Below are 23,591 nucleotides of genomic sequence, written 5' to 3'. Positions count from 1 at the left end.
TTTCCTCCGCGAAGTAAGTTCTATTGTTTTTGTTAATTACCTTTAAAATTAAATGTGAAAATGTTTAGTTATAAATAAATAAGCAAGCAATGGGTAAGAAAAGCATTGGAGACGAACACCGAAGATAATAATGAAGATACAACGGGTAAGTAGTTTTATTTAATGCATATAAGTACTTATTGAATCTGAGATGCAGGTACCTACGCTTTATCCACTTTTGATTCATTCCCGATTGTGGTGTGATTTTAAGAAGATAGTTCATTAAGTAAGTACAAGAGGAATCCTCTGTGGATTTACGTATTTTAACGACAATGTCGTTGTTCACGAAGGCGAGTCGAATTAAGAGTCATTTTGTTACGATTCATCTGTCATTGTGAGATGAAACTACTAAAGTCTAAACCCTGTTTTAAAAATAACTGTCGATGATCTAGGTACCTACCTACTATTTTGGTAAAATACGTTTAGATGTATTTCTGATGCCGCTGTAACAACAAATACTAAAAAACAGAATAAAAAAAGACGTGTGGCACTCGGGGACTGCCGCGGTAAAGCTATTGCATAGCATGCCTTCAAGCCACACCTTCGAGCCCGTCGGAGTGAGGTTTTTTCGTAACGGAATTTCTCGATTCGGTCCCCGCGCTCAAGGCCCGCGATAGAAGCTATGCAATAGCTTCATAAATATTTAAGAAGCTCCCATACAGTAAGCCGTGATTTTTTTGGCGTTTTTATAGATAATGGTACGGAACTCTTTATTGCGCGAGTCCGACTCGCACTTAGCCAGTTTTTTGTACATGGCGCATGTACATACAACATACTTAGTCGTCTAGTAGGGACACGGCTTTATAAGAACTAATAATATTTTGCTGTCGCCATATACCTACCTACGTATAAAAGCCACGCGGCTTTATTATTTTGATTTAAAGCTTTTTTCTTTTTATTACAGAAGATAACGAAGAACCTTATACGTCGCTGCCTCTGGAGAAGCTTTCTTCACCTTCTAGCGATATTCAGTGCATATTACATCTCATTTCACAAGATGCACAGTTTTTATAACGGTCTCATTAGTGATGATGCAATAGAAGACCACATAGATGGACTTGACACGGTGGATTTCGAAATCCAATTTGATGATAACGTCGAATAAACGTCCTATATAAGTATTATTTTATGTATTTTATTAATTAAAGCTTTAATTACGATATTATAAATACATAGTTTCATTTATATCATGAAATCCCTGGGATGTGGTTCCTTTTTGTATAAGAGAAAACCTATCAATTGATAAATGTTAAAAGGAACCACATGCACATTTTCTTAATTATCTAGAAAGTTTAAGAATATTCAGAGCAAATTTATATACACATACTTAAATAAGTAATTTATCAATGAATTTAAATAAAATAAATTTTAATTTTACTTCATCTAACAGAGCTGCAAATGTTTTTGTAAATCCTTTGATATCTCAGAAGTGCGTTTTTGCTGGGTGGTTCCTTTTTGCTTAAATACGGACAATTGTTGTAGGTATTTTCTTCTTGATTCTATTTTTATCACACCGGCTCTAAATTTATAAAAAATCAGACAATTTCATGAATAAATTGATTTATTTACATTGAAATGAATGAATTGCAGGGTGACTTATAGCCAGGGATTGAAGCGAATACTCGATTCAATCGGAATCAAATTTATAAGAAAATATCGAGTTTTATGAGAACGACGTGTGATGCTTTATGATCCCGAATTCTATTTGGGTATAACCGCGAAAAATTGTACCGTTACATTCATGACATCATAACAAACGTTACATACATGACTGAATGTTACTTACATGACCATTATAAAGCTTAGTACATATATCAGTTATCTTTTCTTCCTAGCATTAAAAAGTTAACGTCGACACGGTGTCTTACACTCACACGACAGGAAAAAATGGAGATATAGGTAGGTAAAACCAATTCATATCATAAAATAATGAATTAAAACAAAAAGATGCATAAATCAAAATTGTATTGAAAAAAATTGATATTTTTTCCGCTTTTTATTCCTTTCTGCATTTTTCGTTTGTAGTTCTTTATATTTCTCGGGATTTTGAACTTGTAACTTCTCTCGATATTTTTTTTGCCTTTCGGCATTCGTCAACGCCATCTGTAATTTAAAACATATTAAGGTAATGGAAAACTATAGATAAAGACCAATCCAATGTTATCTTGCACATCAAAATCCGTTCAGCCGTTTAGATTTGAAAATATTATCGTCCTTTTTTCGCGCAATTTTTTAATAGACCTATGTGTTCTAAGCCTAACAATATGTCATGACTGTAACGTAACACATTTCGTTACACATCGTTACAATCATGACAAAAAATGCGGGCGACATAACCTTAAATTAAAATTACTACTCGATTGTGAATGCTGAGAACCACGAAGTAGTCTGATTCTTTAGTTTTATAGTAAACCTACGTAAAGATTTATAATAATAAGACAGAATATATATACTTACCTCGCAATCGAACACTTTAAATACCCTTTTTTCGAGCGACAAATCTCACATCAACACAAAACACCATTTCTCTCAAAGAAAAAATGCCTGCTTTTGTTTTTTAAATGTTGCCAGCATGCCAAATAGTGTTGCCACTCAACAAAATAAGAGAAGGATTCTGATAATTCTTATAGTATGGCAGGTAGAGACGTTACATACGTGACGTTACACACGTATAAAAAAAGTGGACAGTTTTTTAAATAATAATAAAAAATCGATTAAGGCCTTGTGCATTAAAAGATTTTTATGTACATGTTGAATAAGAACCGAATAACTTAAATTTTTCATAAAAATGCGAGTCAGTCATACCATTTCGTAGGGGTTATCAGTTTTTGTCACAAGGGTGTTAGGTGGACAAATATTTTTTATATGGACAGAAAAGTGGAGCCAGTAAAAAAAATATAAAATAAAATATTTCTGCAAGAGATAGATTGAGTTTTATGAAATAATCTAAAAGAACACAAGCATACCTTTTATTACATATCTAACAAAACACTTGTTGTCAAAAAACGTTGATGCCATATGAGAAATAAAATGGGAACATTAAAAAAATAATTCATGTACAATTTTTCGCGGTTTTACCCATTTACGATAATCGATTTCAAAATATAAATATTATACCGTCTGATTGAGTAAAGGAGTAATCTTCTTTACTTTGCAAGGATAATACTGGTTGATCTAATCTTAATTTCAATCTCTACCTCTACTACTGCCACGGCTACGTACGAAAATTAGAGAAAAAAATGTGTCCATACATATGAGTTATTATTACATGGCTCTACCTACTGATTTTGTTTAATGTTAGCATGCATATTTTTATTACATGGACTTGACATAAATTTACATAGGGAACGAAATTTAAACTGCAATATTGCAATTTGCAAAACGCACTGTCAATTATGTATATCGCTCCTTACAAATATTAATTCAAAAGGTATGATATAACAATAGACATTAATAAGGGTGTTTTCCCTAAAACTATTAGCTTTTCATTTGAGCGTCCACTAGCAGCGGCCAGATAATTGAATTTCCGCAGGTCATAACCAGACGTGTCTCTAGCGAAAATTCGCTTCAGTCTTGAAGCGAAATTTAACGACGCTGCAGTGCTAAGAAAATGCAATCACCGCTATATACCCCGATGCAAATCCCAATTTCTGAGTCAAATGCCCCGCCATTCCTTACGCTAATAAAACCTGCAGCGATGCTGTCTCGCTCACTGATGAACGCGAAATGACGTTATGACAGCGCACGCCGCTATTTAACGCCTATTTGCTTCCAATTTCAAATCGCGCGCTCCCTCGCTGCGGCCAGTACGGGCCATAGATAATAGTGTTTTGTTTTAAACATAATGTCTAATGTCTTTGTTTATGTTAGTTAAAATAAATAATTATTATCATTCAATTTTACTGTCTCTGCCATAGTATTCAGCTGTGAGAATTGAGATGACTCTACCTTTTATAACATTAGATTTTTAGAACATCGACTTAATTTTTAACTCTTTATTTACAATGTATGTAGGAAATACTTAATAATTGTCTTTTGTGAAGACTTTACCAATCTTTTATATTCTTTTATTTCATAAGCTATACGCGAATATCCGCTCCGCCATTTTGGCGACCGGAAACGCGAGGATATTCACTTCGCGCCTTTCTACCCACCATGACAGTTTTCAATATTTTCACATTGATTTACAGCTATTATTTATGCGTAGCATTCTTCTTGAAGAGCGTTATTGATATCTTACAACTATTTTCAATTTTGTAAACCAAACAATTATTTTCTACATTGTAGAGCCTGAGGTTCCGCTTGAGTTTTGAACATAAATAATAGAATAACCTAATTAGGTACATATTTACACCTCCGCTTCATGTTAATCTTTATTGAATAGATCGCAGTATTGAATTCATCGCAGTACCTCTAGAATAGAGACTATTCTAAAAGCATATTTTATCAGAAATAGCGACACACTTTCGACAATTAAGTACTTAGTTTGTAAGAAAATATACTTACCTACCTAGGTAGTAGGTATACGCAATATAAGCTTACAAGAATTTAAATACATAGATGATGATGAGATCCCGGTGAAAACAACATTCTACGTATCATCGCCATACGTGCAGACAACATTCCAAAACACATATGAGATGCCCCCTTATCAAAACAGTTACGTACCAATATAAAAAAAAAACGTTTCTCCAAATTTACAAACAGCGTTATAGACATTTGCATTGGACTCAGGCTTTGAGAGACGATTATAACATTACAATGCAGCTTGAAAGGCAACCGGGAAGCTATTCAAATCGACTCTTTCGCGTTCACCAAGCCGTAGTGGTCACTTTGTGAATCATCATTCGCTGGAAAGTGGACTGGATGAGACATACTGTGTATTTATTTAATACTAGGTAAAAAGTAATAACATATAACTAACTTTTACAAAAAGTATTAGAAAGTAATAAGTATAGATTGTTATGGGTATATGGTAGTAATAAGTGGCTCTGACTGTAGGTAAATTTTCAAATCCGTAAACTTTCAAGAACTTTCCGATTGAATTTAGTTTTTACATTTTACATATTATCATTGAGATGCAAATGTATCTTACTCTAGTCGTATTAGTAGAGTTTTTGTTACTAAGATATTATATGGAAGTAAAAAGGTAAAAGAAAATCCTACAAATATTAACACACAATATGGGCTGCGATCCCGGCAAGCAGCCAGCAGCTCCTATTGGAACCAGCCAAAGGTATTTGAAAATCTTAGAGGCAGGTTCTACAAGTCAATTATATAAATTACTTAAAAACATTTCAGTTGAATAATGAATTGGTTGAGATAGAAACCAAACATTTTTGTTTTTGGAGGATTATTTAAAGAAGTGGGTACCTACATACTTCACCATAGATATATACCTAGTGCAACAAAATGCATATAATCAGTGTGACAATTGTTCATTATTTAGTGCGAATTAGCGGTTATTGTATTGTCTGAATGGGTACTGGTAGCGGTTTGAGCTGTGATTTTCGCGGTTTTGTGGCTAAATGGGCATAATGAGGCTTTAGTGAGCTGGTGATAGTACACAGGAGTGTTTAAAAATAATGCAGATACAGAAATATAACGAGAAGAAAATATGTGGGAGCTAGAGAATTATATAATTTAAAAAAAAATGCAGTTTTGTTAAATTTGGCTAATGTTATGTTACTTGAAAAAAACGAAATTTATAAGGTAAGAGAAACAGAAAGAATGGCATCTTCTTTTTCTACAGTAAAGTCAGTGTCTAGCCACAGACTCACTAATAAAAATACCCTATAAATACCGGATCGCACTGCAAACCAGCACTGAGCGAATCTGCGTTCAGCAGCAAACCTTTGCGATTTTTAGGGTTCCGTAGCCAAAATGGCAAAAACGGAACCCTTATAGTTTCGTCATGTCCGTCTGTCCGTCTGTCCGTCTGTCCGTCTGTCACAGCCGATTTACTCGGAAACTATAAGTACTACAGTGATGAAATTTGATGGGAATATGTGTTGTATGAACCGCTACAAAAATATGACACTAAATAGTAAAAAAAAGAATTGGGGGTGGGGCCCCCCATACATGTAACTGAGGGATGAAATTTTTTTTTTCGATGTACATACCCGTGTGGGGTATCAATGGAAAGGTCTTTTAAAATGATATAAAGTTTTCTAAAAAACATTTTTCTTAAAGTGAACGGTTTTTGAGATATCAGCTCTCAAAGTCGTAAAAAGTATGTCCCCCCCCTCTATTTTTATAACTACGGGGTATAAAATTCTAAAAAAAATAGAGGTGATGCATGCTAATTAACTCTTTCAACGATTTTTGGTTTGATCAAAGTATCTCTTATAGTTTTTGAGATAGGTTGATTTAACTGTAATTTATTATATTTGCTGCTACGGAACCCTTTGTGCGCGAGCCCGACTCGCACTTGGCCGGTTTTTTCTTTTCTTATTATCATATTTTTGTCGTCCTATTCCAAATGAAATACATTCTTGTTTTTCATTTAATAACATTTCGGCCTATAAAATTAAAAGTTAGTACCGTACCATTTCTCTATATCTTCGTCCCTAAATCTGTAGAAGAGTATGCGCGACTTTTATACAAGCACGTTATCCGACTAGGCTCTCAGTAATCTGGCTTTTGCATTGTGGCTATCGATTTTATATTAGCGTCTAAAGAGATCGCGGGATTTCTTTGTGCGGACACTTTAGTTAGCGTTTTGTTTGGGAATTTTTGGAGAAAATGTATCGGTTAATATTTTCAGTATATCGTTATAAAAAGTATACTGAAGATAGAAGGCGGTCGATCGGTGTCTCAGACTACCACAGATTCCTTAATATTTACTATTTAGTCTACCTATTTCAAGTACAAGTCTCTTGCAACTATATTTTCTCCCAAATTCTCTATATTATTATGCTACGCTAACCTGTTAGTGTTGAGAGGCCTAAATAAAAATTATTTTTAATAACAAATCTGTCTCTTTGTAGAAAAATGTATGTAAAAAACTTAAAACACTGTGATGCGAAATAAATGAGTTGAGTGATTTTTAAGGAACTAAAATTATTTAAAAAATAGGGAAGTAAGTTGGAAAAATAATTAAAGTTCACACTTACATTTTCTTAAAAAAAAAATAAAAACATTACAAAGATAAAGCACCAAACAGAAGCGATAATCTGTAAGTAAGTCACGCCCACAGCTCATAAAGGCGTCCTTTATCGAATTACGACGTTTTGCGCCCCGCTATTATGCGAAGAATCGTCACAAACGAAGCATTGTTAACTACACTAGCTACCATTGTCTGTTGTTATCGCCCTACCTCACTTTTTGCTCGCACTCTTTCGTTTTGCAAAGATGTGCAGCGCAGAACTGGCGGGAGGTAAAAAGTAAACACTGTCAAAGTGTCAATACATTTAAAGAAATTATTCTGTACCACTAATGCTAAATGGTTTAAATTACTGTGCCGTTGGAATAACTATACCGTTGTATATTTTAGTTGTATTCAATTATTAACGTAATGAAATGTAAAATAAATCAAATTGCAATTTCAGAGTGGCAGCTTTATGCCTCTTGCGGCATTTTGTAAAAATATAGGTAAAAATTGATAATTCGTTTTATTTCACAATTCGTAAACTAGATATTTAAAATACCTTGTTCACGAAAGTTTATATTAGATATATAAGGTACATATATTTACCAAGAAACAATTAGTGATTGTCAAGATTATCAAGAGCTCTCAGAGGTTACATTAAATGTTGTATTAATCTATGCGACACCGCATAATTAAATTATTGAAACATCATTGGCAACCTCGCGCCCTTACAAAAACTTATCGCGACATTTGTACAGTTTTTATTTCGTTTCGTTGATAAATAACCAATTTAGCCTTTCTATTAAGCCCATAAGGTCGAGTTTTGTATCGATTTTGTTTGTGAAGAAAATATAATGTCCTTTATGCCGGAGTCGGGCGGAAATAAGCTTCTTTGTGACACTATCGTATCGAATCATCGAGAATTTCCTTTCTACAGATTATTGTAGTGCAAATAAAAGCTATCGCCTTTTTGACCTGACTATGACTTGACTTTATCAGTTTTAATGTGGGGTCGAGGTGGCTCCAATTACCTTGTTTTGCAAGGGTGCTTCTTGTATGATATAATTTATGCACTATTTTGGGTGTGATGAAAATGTTTATCATGAACCTGCCTTTTTTCAACTAAATATTTTATTTGACTTAAGTCTTATGTTTCATGGCATGCGATAACTACACATCACGGGTACAGAAGAACTTTGTCAAATACCACTGTGCAGTCACTTACAAACATATTTAACTCGATCTTTCGAGTTCCTCTTGGAAATAAAGATCTCTGTTAATCGATAAGGACATGTTATTATTAAGCAGGAATGTTACTATCGTTTTACACTGATTGTTATACAAGTACGCCAAAACAACTTATTCGATGAAAAGCAGTTTTGTAGCTAATTGCTGAAAAATACATCTGCTATCAAAAACTCTACTTTTCGATCTATATGTAACTAACTCCTGGCCTCACCTTGTCTATAATAATACATAGTGTTCAAAGGGGGTTTTTCGTCCATGAAAATGTTTATAACCTAATCGAAAATCTGTTTCTTTTTCAATGTTTTCCTTTTATCTAACGTTCAAAACTCTATCTTTGCTCCACCTGTACAGTAATTTCTAAACTTTCTAAACAACAACTCCAGTTTCCAATAGAAATTACAATAATAAATCAACAATGCGTAGGTGTCATGGCGGATTATAATGGCAATTTTTATACACACGGCACTGAATGCGAGATGCCTGGTAAACGGCGCCCGTCCTGCAAATTTGCTGCCTTTGTGCGCGCACGTGATGCGAATCAGATAGTAGCTTATTATGGACTTTGATGGCTATGTATTTGGATACTGTGAATATTTGATAGACTGTATCGATGGGTTTGTTTTGAGGCCCAGTTTTGAGTTGGGTTGTTGTAATAGCAAGTACTTCTTGAGAAGTTTAATTATCATGTAAATAATAAGTATTATCATGTGTGCAGTGTGATTTGTAAAATTGTCGATTAAGCAGCTAATTTTAGAAGTGAAAACTTCTTAAGCCACATTGAGCACTTTTTGGTAGGAGAAAATGTTACGGGTTCGCATCACCACCGAAATTTTAAATTGACTGACATTCTAAGTTATATTAAGCTACGTTTAACTTCTATCGGCATTCGGCAGACCTTATGACTGCTTAGGTTAATTCCAAAAAGCGTGATGTTCATTCTACACAAATTTCTCGACTTGCATCATACAATCAAACCAAAACAGAACTTTAATTATGTTAGTAAAATAGAAAAAAGTACACTACAGACAAGAACATAAACATAAGAATTATCACTAAGGTAAAAAACTGTACTAAAATAGAACATTAAGAAGAATGAAAGAAGAATAGAGCCCAATATATCCCTTTTCCATTTACTCATGTGATCGTGATCACTTTGAGCGCTATTTGTTTGCCTTTTCCAAGAAATCAATGGCCAACCCTTCCACAATGTACTATCCTATTTTATGGCCAGTTATTTTCACTGCCGTCAATATTATGGCCGATTATTTTGGCAATTTTAGTTTATTTTTACTGTTGCATTATGAAGAGATAGTTTTTAACAGGGTTGTATCGGAGGCCTACTTAGCGGAGGCGGAGGCGGATGCGGAGGTGAAGAGGTTCGCCTCCGCGGATGCGGAGGTTAACGGAAGCGGAGGCGGAGGTGAAATTTGTTGGGAAAATATAAATAAATTTATGATTAATAGAGTCAGCAACATTTATTTATAGTATACAGGGTGTCCCACTAATGGTATACTAAGCGCGAAGGGATTTGTAGTTTTGCATACACTGATCACGTAAAAAATACTTAAACGACAAAATTACGCCAAAATTTTTTTGCTTAATTTTTCCTTAAAATCCATGTTTTCGTCTCTAGCTTCGCACAGCCGGCATATACCGCTTCGCTAATGTGAGCATTTTATCTATGAAAACAAAATCTTAAACGATAGCTCACGTGTGGGTGGAAAAGTTGAGCAGGTTGCTTGTTAGGGGTATACACATAGAGTTTTGAGAATTCGTCTATTTGTCAAAAAAATTCGTCTGGAATTTTATAAGTATTTTTTACGTACTCAGCGTATGCAAAACTATAACCTCTTTGGGGCTTAGTATACCGTTGCTAGTGCACCCTGTATATAATGTGTACAATTATACATACATGTTCATGATTCATCTTAGTAATCAAAATTGACAAGAGGCAAATTATATTTTACGAACAAAAGCTTTGCGGCTTTTTCGCCTTCTAAGCGGTTTCTCAAGGGTTCGTAAATTAAACCAGCAGCACTAAATAACTGTTCGCTTGGCACTGAACTTGGTGGCGCCGATAAATAAAAATAAATGCGAACTATGGGAGCAAAAACTTTACATTTAATGTTATATGATTCACACTCCCACCACCCGCTTGGCCGTGTTCCCGCGGCTTAAGCAAACTCTCGACCATTTCACTTGAAAACACGCAGCCGTGGCCGCGTCGCTCCTTGCGCGTTGTTTTTGATCGTAAATGAACTTCCGATATGACTCCGCATAAATTTTGCGGAGGCGGATGCGGAGGCGGAGGTTAAATTCTTTGCGGAAGTTCCGCAGTAACGGAGGCGGAGGCGGAGTTCCGTTACAACCCTAGTTTTTAACATTGTTTGTATGTACCTATGTATGTTTAAGTAAGTAATTTTCATCCTTATTAGGTATAAAGAGTTATAATTTCTTAGTTTGTACTTTGTATGTATGTTTCATTGTAGGGGGTAATCTTCGGAAGTAGGTAGGTAATAATCTGATTAAGAAAATTCTTTCACCAACAGTAAGTTACACTATTCAGGACTAACATAGGCTATCTACATTTAATTATTATTATTGAACAGAAAATAACGAGAAATGTATATGTAAATCAAGTCAAAGAATATAGCATGAGATGTTATGCTTTGCCTAAAGTGTAAACGTTTCGCTAAGGGAAACGAACATAATTTTCACTAAGAGTTCACAAAAAATGCTGTCCTTTATGAATTCTAAAGAGTCCGTGATACTTTGTAAGTTCTTACGTGTAATCTACAAATATATGTTTTTGTTAAATTAAGGAAAGTAGGTAGGTACCTATTTATGTATAAATGAATACATAAAGAGATAATACAATTTACAATTATGTAAATTGAATATAATTTTTTTAAAACCATCGATTTTTAAAAATCTTTAAAGTATCTAACCTACCTGCCTCTAGATTCGACGGCACCATTTTGCCTTCAGGAAGGTATTTGATAGACCTCTGAAATATGTATGACATGAAATTGTTACGCTACATCAAGGAGAGGTCCGGTAAATTGCAGGCTGAATTGTACGATACGTATGTCTTCGTACATTTACATGAAATTGACGTATTCATGATTTGAGATTTCGATACTGGTTCTCGAAAGTTCTAGAAGGATTCGAACGATTTTGACGCTTTATCACAGGTTTTATTCTTTTTTTGCGTTCTTGAAATTTAAGCGGTCTGGAAATCTTTATGTTGGAAAGAGGTTTTACTAAAAAAACTATTCGTGTAAAACTTTTAGAATTTGTCAGCATGATAAATAGGTATATCGTAGTGCAGAATATATTATCTTGTAAGTACAAAACTTCTGATATTTGTTTAAAAGTCAAACACGTGTATTAAATTCTTTAATTTAGTTAAACATTTGAAATTATTATTAAAACTTATGAATTTATGGTACAAAATATCCTCAAAATCAGATACAAAAATAAATATTTGATGAAATTGCGAGCGTAAAAACCTGCTTAAAATAATGACATTCCAAATCTCACTAAGCCACAGATTAAAAATAAAAAATAAAACATCACCCGTTTGACTGAGGCGGGCTCTAATTGAAATTCGCTTGCGGTCACAGACAGACAGATTGAAATTTACACAGCAATAATGTCGTTGAAGATGTTTTTAAAATTATTTCACAATTTCACTGTAAGAGCTTTGTGTAATTACTTGCCGTGTTTACGTATTATACGATAAAACTAATTTAAAATTTTGATTGAATTGAATAATGTACCTAATGTGATGAATTGTAAGGAAGCGAAACTAGCTCTACCACAGAGCTCTACCTTACGACATTGCCATCACATGTAAATAAAAAATAAACCACCCAAATTCGGAAGGATTTGCGTGAAAAAGCAGTAAACATTTTTTATACCTTATCTCTAATTTATTAACGATTTTCAAAGTCCATTTTGATACCTACGTAATAGATAATTTAAAATTAATTATTCTTCTGCATTTGTTATCACAATATCAATAAAAGAGCAGGCACATGATTATAGGTGACGATCGTCACCTCCCACATGCGTTAGGTATACGTATGTTACGCATAGCAAAATACATATATAATTATTTTCTTTGAACTGACGCGACGCGACGTACGCGCTTTTTGACATGCTTATGTCGCAGAAATTTCGAAAATCGTAATTATTGTAAAGTTATTATTTAGAAATAATGTCGTTATTATGGGTCCGGCTGATATTTCGCCGTAATGTGAGTATACAGTATTAAATAAGTATTGATAATTTTAACATTTTCTCGGATAAAGCGATGAAATCCGCGGAGTTATGGGCTCAATAAACGGCGATCGGTTGCCACCTCCGCAATTAGTAGCTAAAGGGTGTTTATTTAGAGGGAACTTTGTAGGAGCACCATTTGTATGGAACTTGTGGGACTTTTGAAAATTATATTGTCTCTTTTGTTGGTTCAGTTATTTTCAATTATTGTTTATATTTTACATTCCAATGTTTAGTGTGCAAGCAACTGTGATCTTGATATTTTTTTTCTCAATCAGTTGACCTTTTTCACATCAAAGCTCTATAATATGCACCAAACTAGGTATACAGAAAAAAGGAAAGTCAAAATATTGTCGAAAAACGAAAGTTAGCTTTTAAAGTACATCAATTCCGATGGATATCAGGGCACTGGGCAAAGGCATTAATAAGATTATTTATTTGTCCCACATTCCCCACTGCACTGTACAATATACACCCTACACAGGGTGTGAAGAGCCCCAGGCTCCCTAATCGTTTAACCGATTTCGTACATAAACTCGCATTATTGTTTTTTTATTGTGAGACAGTAAAATTGTCACTTTCCAAACCGCTGTGGGGACTCGCTGTATTATGGAGGGTTTGCTGTGATTCCTTTGAGTTTACTGGCTGACCCGAAGTATAAGTAAGTAAGTATATGACGGCGCGCCGATAATTACTGTACTAAATAATAATTATCTAGCATAGTTGATTTCACGTAGTTAAATTGTTTGTTTTGATTGTCAATGTCAAAGTATTATGTTGTGTTGCCAGTAATGAAAATATTGTGAAGTAAGGTAGACACATGACTTGATAAAAATAAGAGCGGGTAGTCCCGAATAGGGTAGTGGGTTGGCACGATGGTGACAGCTGACATTCTACTGTCAGTTGTGCACAGAGGCGCACGCGTACTAACCTATTGGCTCCGTAGACAGAGAAACCAATAGACAAATTGATAGTTTATGTCGCATTCACACAAGAAAAAGAGCAACTTATGCCGGTGTTGTGTAAAGAAATGAGAGAGAACGATAAAATTTTTTGTTTCACCCAGCGTGCCACTTTTTTCAAGAAAAGAAACCTACTTTGCTAAACAAAGTTTGACAGCTAACTATCGTCTTCCCTAAAAATATAGTTTTTACATGTTCTAAGTTACGTAATTCATGGTATGTTTGGTTTTTAATGATTTAGACTTACTGTTAATACCTTATAAAATAATACCATGGTGCGGTGTAGCGTTAAAGGGTGTTAAAGTGATAGTGGAACGAAAATGCCTGGATTGTCTTTTCACTCGTAAGCATACAACTCTTTATCAGTTTATAGGCCTTCATGATATTTCAGCGTGTTAATATATTGTGTATCACGTGCTGTTGACTTGAATACATTGTTTAAAAACCACAAAAATAACAATTATAAATTTTAACCTAAAAAATTTTGTGTTGCCAACTTTTCTACAAATTGTTACCCACTATTATGGGAAATAATAATATATATTCTGCAGTGTGTATTTAATTAAATATCTGAAATATTCAATGGCTTGTTCCAGTTTTCCTGAACCGGATAATTTACGACAAATTTGGATTGTAGCTACAGGATGAACAGATTGGAAACCAAAACCGAAGGTTAGAAAGTATTACGGCAATCACCACCACCGCGACGCTGCCCCGCCGAAGACAATGGACACTCTTGGTTCCAACTTCCAACATTGAACCGGAGGGACGTAGTTAATTAAGTTAGAGATAATTTAAATGTAATTTTTTTATTACAATAAATTATTATTAAGTAAATTTCGTTTTTTTTGCGCGTTCGCGGGTCGGTCAATATAATTAACGTGTGTATCTGTTAATACTTACGAAAATAAACATTCTTTTATTTTTTTTATTTTATTTTATAAAAAATAATGAACAATCGAGTTTTCATCTACATTATCATTACATACACATATTTATATGGGATTATGATAATGATATATATTATACATACTAGTGGTCCACCCCGGCTTCGCCCGTGGTACATATTTCGCAATAAAAGGTAGCCTATGTCCTTTCTCAGGTATCAAAATATCTACATACCAAATTTCATGCAAATTGTTTTAGTAGTTTAGGCGTGATTGAGTAACAGACAGACAGACAGAGTTACTTTCGCATTTATAATATTATATAGTATGGATTATATAATATATAGGTATGTGTATATACATAATATGTATTACCCATCTAAAAGTAATATGTTTATTATATACTAGCTGCGCTCCGAAAACCATACATACATATGTACATACATAATTACAAACATTTTCTCTTTATAATATTAGTATAAACATGTAAGAATGTAATGTGGATATCTCATTATTATCCACTTATGTTATGTGAATAATGATATTGGGAGATTTGTATCTTACAAATTGCGGGGTAAATTTTCCCTCACATGGTTACCCTAAATATTGTGACGTATTCTTTTTTATCTCTTTCTGCGACACGCATTGCCGGTGTCTATTGGATTCTCTGTCTACGATTGGCTCTTAATCTGTTTCCATCTTGATTGTTACGCAAAATTGTGAAGTACTGTAAACTTTAATAAACTATCTGATTGGCGTTTGAGAAAATAGTGAGTTTATTTCGGTGTTCCCATCACTATTAAACCACCGCTATGTCTGATAACGGAGATCATACCGCCGAGCCTTCCGACGTTCCGTTATCAGAAGTGGGATTACTCCGTGCATCTCAGGAGCAGCATGCAGCCCACTCAGGTCAGAATGAACAACCTTCTTTAGAAAAAGAGTGCGACCGTTGGAAAACACTGTTTGAATTGCAGCAACGAAGTTTGACAGATTTGATACGGGCAATTCAAGAACCTCGGCTATCTGTATCAAAAATAGCTTTACCCGAATTTAATCCTGACCTTCAGGGTAGCGATGCTCGTGCTTGGTGCGAAACAGTTGACCTATGCTTGCAAAAAAAAACCACTTTCCGGTGGAGACCTGATAATAACCATGAGTAAAGCACTCAAAGGAACTGCGGCATCATGGCTAGCACAGTCTAGTTATCCTGGAATAACATGGGCCCAATTAAAGGATCTATTTTTAGCTAGATTCGATTTCGTTGAAACTCCTGCAGCAAACTTATGGCGATTGTTTAATGGAAATCCAAAGGAAGGTGAATGCTTATCCTCTTATGCCTGCCGATTTATGAGTGCAATAATGGCAAGATGGAAATCTTTATCAACGGAACAAATTGCCATTGCTGTTACACTAGCACACGCTGCAAAAATCGACCCAAGATTGCAGAGATTGGCTTTTACAACGGAAATAGACAACCGTATAAAATTACAACAAGAACTTATGGCATTTACGTTTAGAAAAAGAGGACCTCCAGCTCAAGAGCAGGCGACATCAGCTGTAGAAGCAAAGAAGCCGCGTCCCGAAAACTCTCGTAGGTGTTACAATTGCAACAAGTCCGGACACGTGGCTACTGAATGTCGATGGATTGGTAATCGTGATGACACTAAAGCACAAACCGAAACTTCAAGCAACTCTGTAACTCATGCTTCAAAGGAGGGCAGTGCACCGAAGAAAACCATCACTCCAACCTGCTTTAACTGCGGTGAACAGGGCCATATCGCAACGCGGTGCCCCGGCAAGGAGGCGAAATCCAACGAGACTCGAGTGGAACGTCGTGTGGATATCTGCGCCATCAAACCAGCTACTGATCATCTTTCGGACGAAACCGGTGAGAAGTTTTCATTTTGTTTCGATTCTGGTGTCGAATGTTCTTTGATAAGGCAGAGCTTAGCAGAACGACTTTCTGGTAAAAGATCATATTATGTTGCAGTGACATTGCTGTGGCTAGGTAACGCTAGTATACATTGTAACACCCAAATTTTATCAACGGTCTCGATTCAAGCCTATACGGTAAAGTTGTTGTTTCATATAGTGCCGGATAGTAGTATTTCGCATGACATAATGGTAAGTAGAGATCTACTCGTGCTATGCCTGAGTGTTATGTTTCCTTGGAGTTTAGCGCTGGGCTAGAAGTCCCTGTCAACCAGGCCGAGTCAGAATGCGCCAGTGACGGCAATGGTGAGTTAATTAGTCATCTTTAGAGTTTATTACTATTTTGGTAGTACCAGTTAGCCTAAGTGGCGAATACAAGCCCGTGTGGTTTTTCATAATTATGCGATGCGTAGCCTGTGTGGCAGTTGCAAGCCTGTGTGGTATTTTAAGAGCCTGTGTGGTATTTTAAGAGCCTGTGTGGTATTTTAAAAGCCTGTGTGGCAGTGTTAGAAGCCTGTGTGGCAAATAGGAGCCTGTGTGGCAGATAAGAGCCTGTGTGGCATTGTTAGAAGCCTGTGTGGCAGTTAGGAGCCTGTGTGGTAGTAAGGGGCCTGTGTGGCAGTTAGGAGCCTGTGTGGCAGTAAGGGGCCTGTGTGGCAGTTAGGAGCCTGTGTGGCAGTTAGGAGCCTGTGTGGCAGTAAGGGGCCTGTGTGGCAGTTAGGAGCCTGTGTGATAGTTAGGAGCCTGTGTGGCTGCTTGGAGCCTGTGTGGCAGTTTGTAGGCTGTGTGTGATAACTTATGACGATTTATAGTCTGTGTGACACTCAAAATATTGCGTAGTTTGTAATTAAGCTTATGTGACGTAATTGGACTTATATTGCGCTTTTGAACTGTGTGCCTAGTTTTGAGTGTGACCCACTTTGGTCAGGATGCCCAAGCGGTGCTTGATGTAAACCATTCTCGTTTGCCTGTTTACAGATGATGAAGATGAGCGAAATGACTCCACACACGAGGACGTGTGAATATGCAGGACGGCCGTGACGGCGCGCCGATAATTACTGTACTAAATAATAATTATCTAGCATAGTTGATTTCACGTAGTTAAATTGTTTGTTTTGATTGTCAATGTCAAAGTATTATGTTGTGTTGCCAGTAATGAAAATATTGTGAAGTAAGGTAGACACATGACTTGATAAAAATAAGAGCGGGTAGTCCCGAATAGGGTAGTGGGTTGGCACGATGGTGACAGCTGACATTCTACTGTCAGTTGTGCACAGAGGCGCACGCGTACTAACCTATTGGCTCTTAATCTGTTTCCATCTTGATTGTTACGCAAAATTGTGAAGTACTGTAAACTTTAATAAACTATCTGATTGGCGTTTGAGAAAATAGTGAGTTTATTTCGGTGTTCCCATCACTATTAAACCACCGCTATGTCTGATAACGGAGATCATACCGCCGAGCCTTCCGACGTTCCGTTATATATATTTTGTTTGGTATTACTTTATTATCGAGATAACGACTTAAATGCAGTAAAGTAGATCTTTACACGAAGTAAACGTTCATCAAGTATTGAAATGGTTAAAGATAGACTTTTTCAGCAATGAAAATCTTGCTGCAACTTAACCTTTTATCATTTTTTCTATATTTTTTTGTGATTTAACTTTAGACGGGGAAGTGGTTGGTGATCAGTTTCGCAGGTTCTTTACAATAATAGGCACTAGCCTTCAGTCTTAGCAACTTTAGATAATAACAAATCTATTTAAAAATAAGATAGGTTCCTTGTAATTTTTATCTAGTACAATTACTTAGATATGAACTTATGTCTCCTTACTACTTTTTATAATGGTACTTAGACCTAGAGCGACAAAAATTAAGTAGATATTTTAAATAACAATTTACCTTCGGTTCATCCATGAATCCGTGAAAAATCCATCTGTTGGTGTATTCTAATATCATTAGATTTCTTTAAAGTAAAAATATTCCTGTTTAAATCGATTCAGTATCTGGATTTAGTGAAAATAAAGTGAAAAACACGACCCTTTCCGCGCACAGTCGGACAATAATCTTTTGTTACCGACACATGTTCATTGTTCAGTATTTATTCGCTTATAATTGAGGATCGGATTAGTCCCCTGTTGTTTTCAGACGGGTGACTTTGGAGTGCCTCTAACTTAGGGCTGTCACTCTTCTAAATTACTCACTATTTTTATAACGAAAAAATAGTATTCTCATAAGAACGAAGTCAAAGGTTGTTCACAAGGAAAAACACAAGTAGTTATAGAAAAGTGTGGTACGGTGAACACCATTTCCTATTTTCGTTAACAAAAAATCCTTATTTATTACGTAAATATTCTTATGGGCGTATCTATTACCTATAACTTTTTCTCCAATTTAAATAGTTATTGGGTTAATTATAGATTATTATCATAGCAGATAACATAGAATAACTTTTCGAACAGTAAATTGCTTTTATGTACGTACTTAGCAAGAAAAAAAAATACGTGCGGCACTCGAGGACTGCCGCGGTAAAGCTATTGCATAGCAGCTCACCGCTGTGCCGCGGCCGGTTGGAATGGGGGGGTGTTAGGATTTATCGTTACGGAATTTTTAAATTCGGTCGCCGCGCTCATAGTCTGAGATAAAAGCTATGCAATAGCTTAAAATAAAATTTAAAATCATTTATATTCTACATAATTTTTGGTCATCATTATATCCCGCCCATTTATGTAACTTCATACAGCCCGTAACTGTAACATCCATATTTTATTAATACTCACTGATCGTAAAGGAAAAAATTAAAAAAGTAAAATGGTCAACCCTATTTCTGAATGACTTTCAAGTACACGAAGAGTGGTTCGCAGCTTCTTGCACACATGTCGTTTTCTATTAGTTTCAATTTTCACCAAACTTGTTGGGATTAATGTTACTATGTATGCAGTAATTATTTTTCAAAATGTTTTTGTTTAAAATTGAGAATTTATGAAGTAAGGAAATTTTGAGAAAAGTTTCTGTTTCGGACTCTACATTACTTTGCAAATGTGGAGTTCGTTAGACAAAACGATTTATTTGACTTTATATGTATGAGATATTGTTTAATAATCGAGTTAAATGACATATACTCATAGATAAATCATTCATTCTAACCTCGATATATATTTTCTTTTATATATATAGGTTTCAGTAGGACTCTACTACTCAATACATTTTTGGTAAACTTGAAAATAAAAGCAACTATTTATATGTTTTTTTATTTATGTAGGTTAGGTGCATAAATTAAACAAATTGTTCATTATTGCAGTTTTATTCATAACTCAAACAAGGACGATACAAAAAGTATAAAACTTAAACATAATCTTTTACAATTCAATCAACAAAAGTTTAAAAAACAACTGTTTACGAACAGTCGAAGTATTTTAACACAACAATAAATCAACTTTAATTAATACATAACAATTATTCTAGTATTTACTGGCGCTATTCATTTTGATTTTTCATTTTGATTCCGAAGATAAATCGAATGCTATTTGCTGATATATTACATGTTCATAAATAATTCGTCAAGATACGTGAAGATGGATGTATTATTTTAATTCTATGTCACTCTTTTGTGCGGAAAAAAAACTGATAAGAACGCGAAAAAGATACTTTTCAAAAAAAGAGGCTCTATGACCTATGTATTTCAAAAGCAACATTATGCAGTACTATTGTTTATCAAATATACGTACATCGTATAAAGATTCTAATACTTCTTTGAAAATAACGCTGTAGATGAGGAAACAATATTCAATGCGATATACAAGCAAATAACAATTCGAATGTACCTCAGAAATCCATTAATTTTAAATATTTACATTGTCATTTATAGCTCTCTATATGCGCATATTATTTACAAAAATACATTCTACTGAAATAACGGAAGCTTAGAAAAACAATATTTTCAATTATAATAAAAGTATTGTGGCACTACAATAAAATAAAAAACTTAAGAATTATATTCAATAGTAAAATATTCAAGGTGCTCACCTTTTATTCACGGACTCTACAAATGTTTGTCTTCTTAGAAAAAAAGGACAAAATAATATAATGTTTTTATTCATACAATCTTTACAATTATTATCTTACATGATATGTTTTCTATTCGAGAATTACAATTATCAGATTTCTAAAAAGAAAATATTCTATTTTATAAACAGGAAGGTATGCAATTGAAAAAAAAGCTTTTTTTAAATGAAATGGGAATCAATTAGGTACCTTCTAAAAATAAGACAAAAGCGTTTTATTTTTTTAAACAAAATGAAATTTAAAATTTCAACATTTCTCTGTTATTTTTATTAATTTTAAACGTTATCGTAAAAGTTTCAGTACATAGTACCTATTTAATTTATCTAATTTATGAATATTGCGTGGGATGCTTATAATTAATATACCTACAATAATATAGATACCTACCTATTTTGCTACTATATACATATATGATTCATTTTCATATCTATTAACCTTTTAACGTTAAAATTAACATTCATATAAATCGGGAAGACATATTTCGTTCAAAAATAAATTGAAAATTTATTAAAATATATAAATTATATGGAAGTTTAAAACATATCAAAAGACGTCTCAAAAGAAAATTTAAATTATTAACATTTAAACAATAATACGAGTAAATTACTTATGAAGGGTCTAAAACGTCATTTATCATTCAGTCTTACTAAACATACTTAGACCCAATTTCACCAATATTTTCTAAATCAGACATTTATTAATCGAGCTTCAAATTAAACATGTATTTTAACATCGTTGTCAACTCTACAGGTCCCAAGAAGGAAATCTAACAGCCGATTATCAAATCGACCATTAACTGAGCGACTCACGAATCATTCATTCGTATTTTAAACCGCCCGAAACAAAATGTCATAGTTGACAATGCCATAGTTTCGCACGTTGGGGCTATTTGTTCTAGTTGTATAATAACTGTAAGAATAACTGTCATGTTTGGTAATTCGACTAAATTGAAATGTTCTAACACAGTATACAATTTAATAATCATGTAGAAACTTTTACGTTTGCTGGTTTATATGTCAAACGATTTGGTCGTTACCATGGTTACAAATGTTTGATGTTATTTGGAGATTGTTTTGTTGTGATTTTTCTTGTGTTATTTTAATTTTATTTTGAGTTGAATAAATACAATAATGTTGAAGAAAAATCGCGGTTCAATTTCACTTGGTCGAAGGTAAACTGGATCTGGGTGAAATTACGAAAAAAAATTCGGAGTCCGAAGGAAAGTGCGAGAGATCTCATACTAGAAGAGCAATTAAAACAAGAAAAATAAAGATACATTTAAAGTAAATTAATAGTAAATTCTTGTTTGTAATAACCTAGTATCTAGTTGTTATAACCTATTTATTGAATGATGTTGATAGGTACAATCTAAGGGTACAATAAAAATGTTTTATAAAAACACAAGTTTTATTTATTTAGGTAACATGAAAAATTACATATTTCTATAACAATGTCACATTTAAATTAAATTAGGATCATCATCATCGTCAGCCCATATACTTTCTCACTGCTGGGACATGGGATTGGTAGTGCTAACTTAAACTTAAACACGGTAAGGGATCAGGTCATTATCCACCACGCTATCTTATGATATGTCGGTTTCCTCACAATGTTTTTCACCACTGAGCCATCACTGCACTGCACTACAATAAGCAGTTGGTCTGTAGGTGAAACTGATAGATTCCTAAAACAGAATTTAAAATTAAGATAAGTACATTTCATAATCATGAGGAGGCCTGAGCCTTACCTGAGTAGTGGTGAGGTTTACATTTTAAGTACCTATATTGGTATTCAATACTAGATTTGACATGACTCACAGGATTATTATGGTTTAATTGAAAATAATACAGTATGTAGGAAGGAACCTTTTATGCACATAAATATAAATATTACCTCACGAGATAGTTTTACTTACAGATCCGACGGTTATTCGAGTTTATCTTCAATTAATTGCAATACTTCCAAAACCGATTGTTTTGATAAACGAAATCTTGTACTAAAATCAACATCATCATATTCTTCGAAACAATGACGACGTCTTTATAAATTCTGGGCCGTCGCGGTCGCACTATATAATCCAAATTATACAAATCATCCAACACATCTTCATTTACAAAAATAAAATAGTATGCAGAGTCCATCTTGACAGCAAGAAAACTTCAAATCATTTTTTCTAATCGCTTGTTAAAAATTTAAAGAGCCTCTATGCCACGGGTTAAATATAATGCCGTGTTAAGGAAACTAATCCTCGATTAGGTCATGGTGGGACACTCCCTTACATTGATGTCCCGTTAAAAGAGTTAACAGCGTGTTAAACTAACTAACAGAGCTTGATGAAACTGGGCCTTAACATTACGGTTCACATTTAACCATTTAACAATTTTAGTTTTTACACGTTTTTATCTTGTGTTCTTTTAAATACATTTGTTTGTAATTATTTATATTTCAAAAGAGCTTTTAAAGTAATCAAATTTCGCTTTAATTTACTATAATGTTGAAAATAGGAAGTTAAAAAGAAAATCTCCGATTCTTACTTATTCCTGAATCCTGTACATCCTTATTTCTTAATCATTGTTATAAGTTCACTCAAACAGTCAAAAAAATGATAGCTGTAAACAAACAGCTTCGTAAACCTGAAGTCTTGCCATCTTTACTACATGATACATCTAATTCTATGTCATCATATCAAGCGTCAGTTAGAAATTATCGTGATGTCCCATCATAATATCGGATGACCGGAAAAATGAGCCAATATTATTTGCCATTGCCATAATTGTTGACCATAGTACAGCCGCGTTTCCACTAGGGAACATTTGCTCGCAACATGTACGACAACGTTGCACAACAGAGTGCGACGTTGCCAGTTTCACGCAACATGATAGATTGTTGTTATTGTTACCACTGCCGCGGCCGATGCATTAAATACTAGTAATTCCTGTAGAGACTAGGGATGTCGACGATTGACTAGATAGATAGAGAATGTTGTTAAACAAAAGTTCCAGGCGAACTTTCGACATCTTGGACGTCATGTTGTGCAACATATCGCGACAAATGCTGCCTTGTGGAAACGCGGCCTTCTGT

At 34.4% G+C, this 23,591-nt stretch overlaps 2 long non-coding RNA genes across 2 annotated transcripts; one reads left to right on the top strand and one right to left on the bottom strand.

The window, feature by feature from the left end:
• Window positions 1–1,987: 1,987 nt before the first annotated feature.
• On the bottom strand, window positions 1,988–2,657 carry LOC149490137 (uncharacterized). The gene is made up of 2 exons (XR_016317597.1): window positions 2,497–2,657; window positions 1,988–2,142 (listed from the first exon to the last, which is right to left on the bottom strand). It is a non-coding gene; the product is annotated as an uncharacterized LOC149490137 (long non-coding RNA).
• Window positions 2,658–13,601: 10,944 nt separating this feature from the next.
• Window positions 13,602–14,460, top strand: LOC149490136 (uncharacterized). The gene is made up of 2 exons (XR_016316294.1): window positions 13,602–13,966; window positions 14,220–14,460. It is a non-coding gene; the product is annotated as an uncharacterized LOC149490136 (long non-coding RNA).
• The last annotated feature ends 9,131 nt before the right edge of the window (window positions 14,461–23,591 follow it).

This window comes from Colias philodice, chromosome 2, assembly GCF_061535455.1.
Source record: "Colias philodice isolate Cphi_HAF_F1 chromosome 2, ilColPhil1 Martin Lab GWU primary, whole genome shotgun sequence".
NCBI classification, from domain to species: domain Eukaryota; kingdom Metazoa; phylum Arthropoda; class Insecta; order Lepidoptera; family Pieridae; genus Colias; species Colias philodice.
This window is presented reverse-complemented; position numbering and strand designations above follow the sequence as displayed.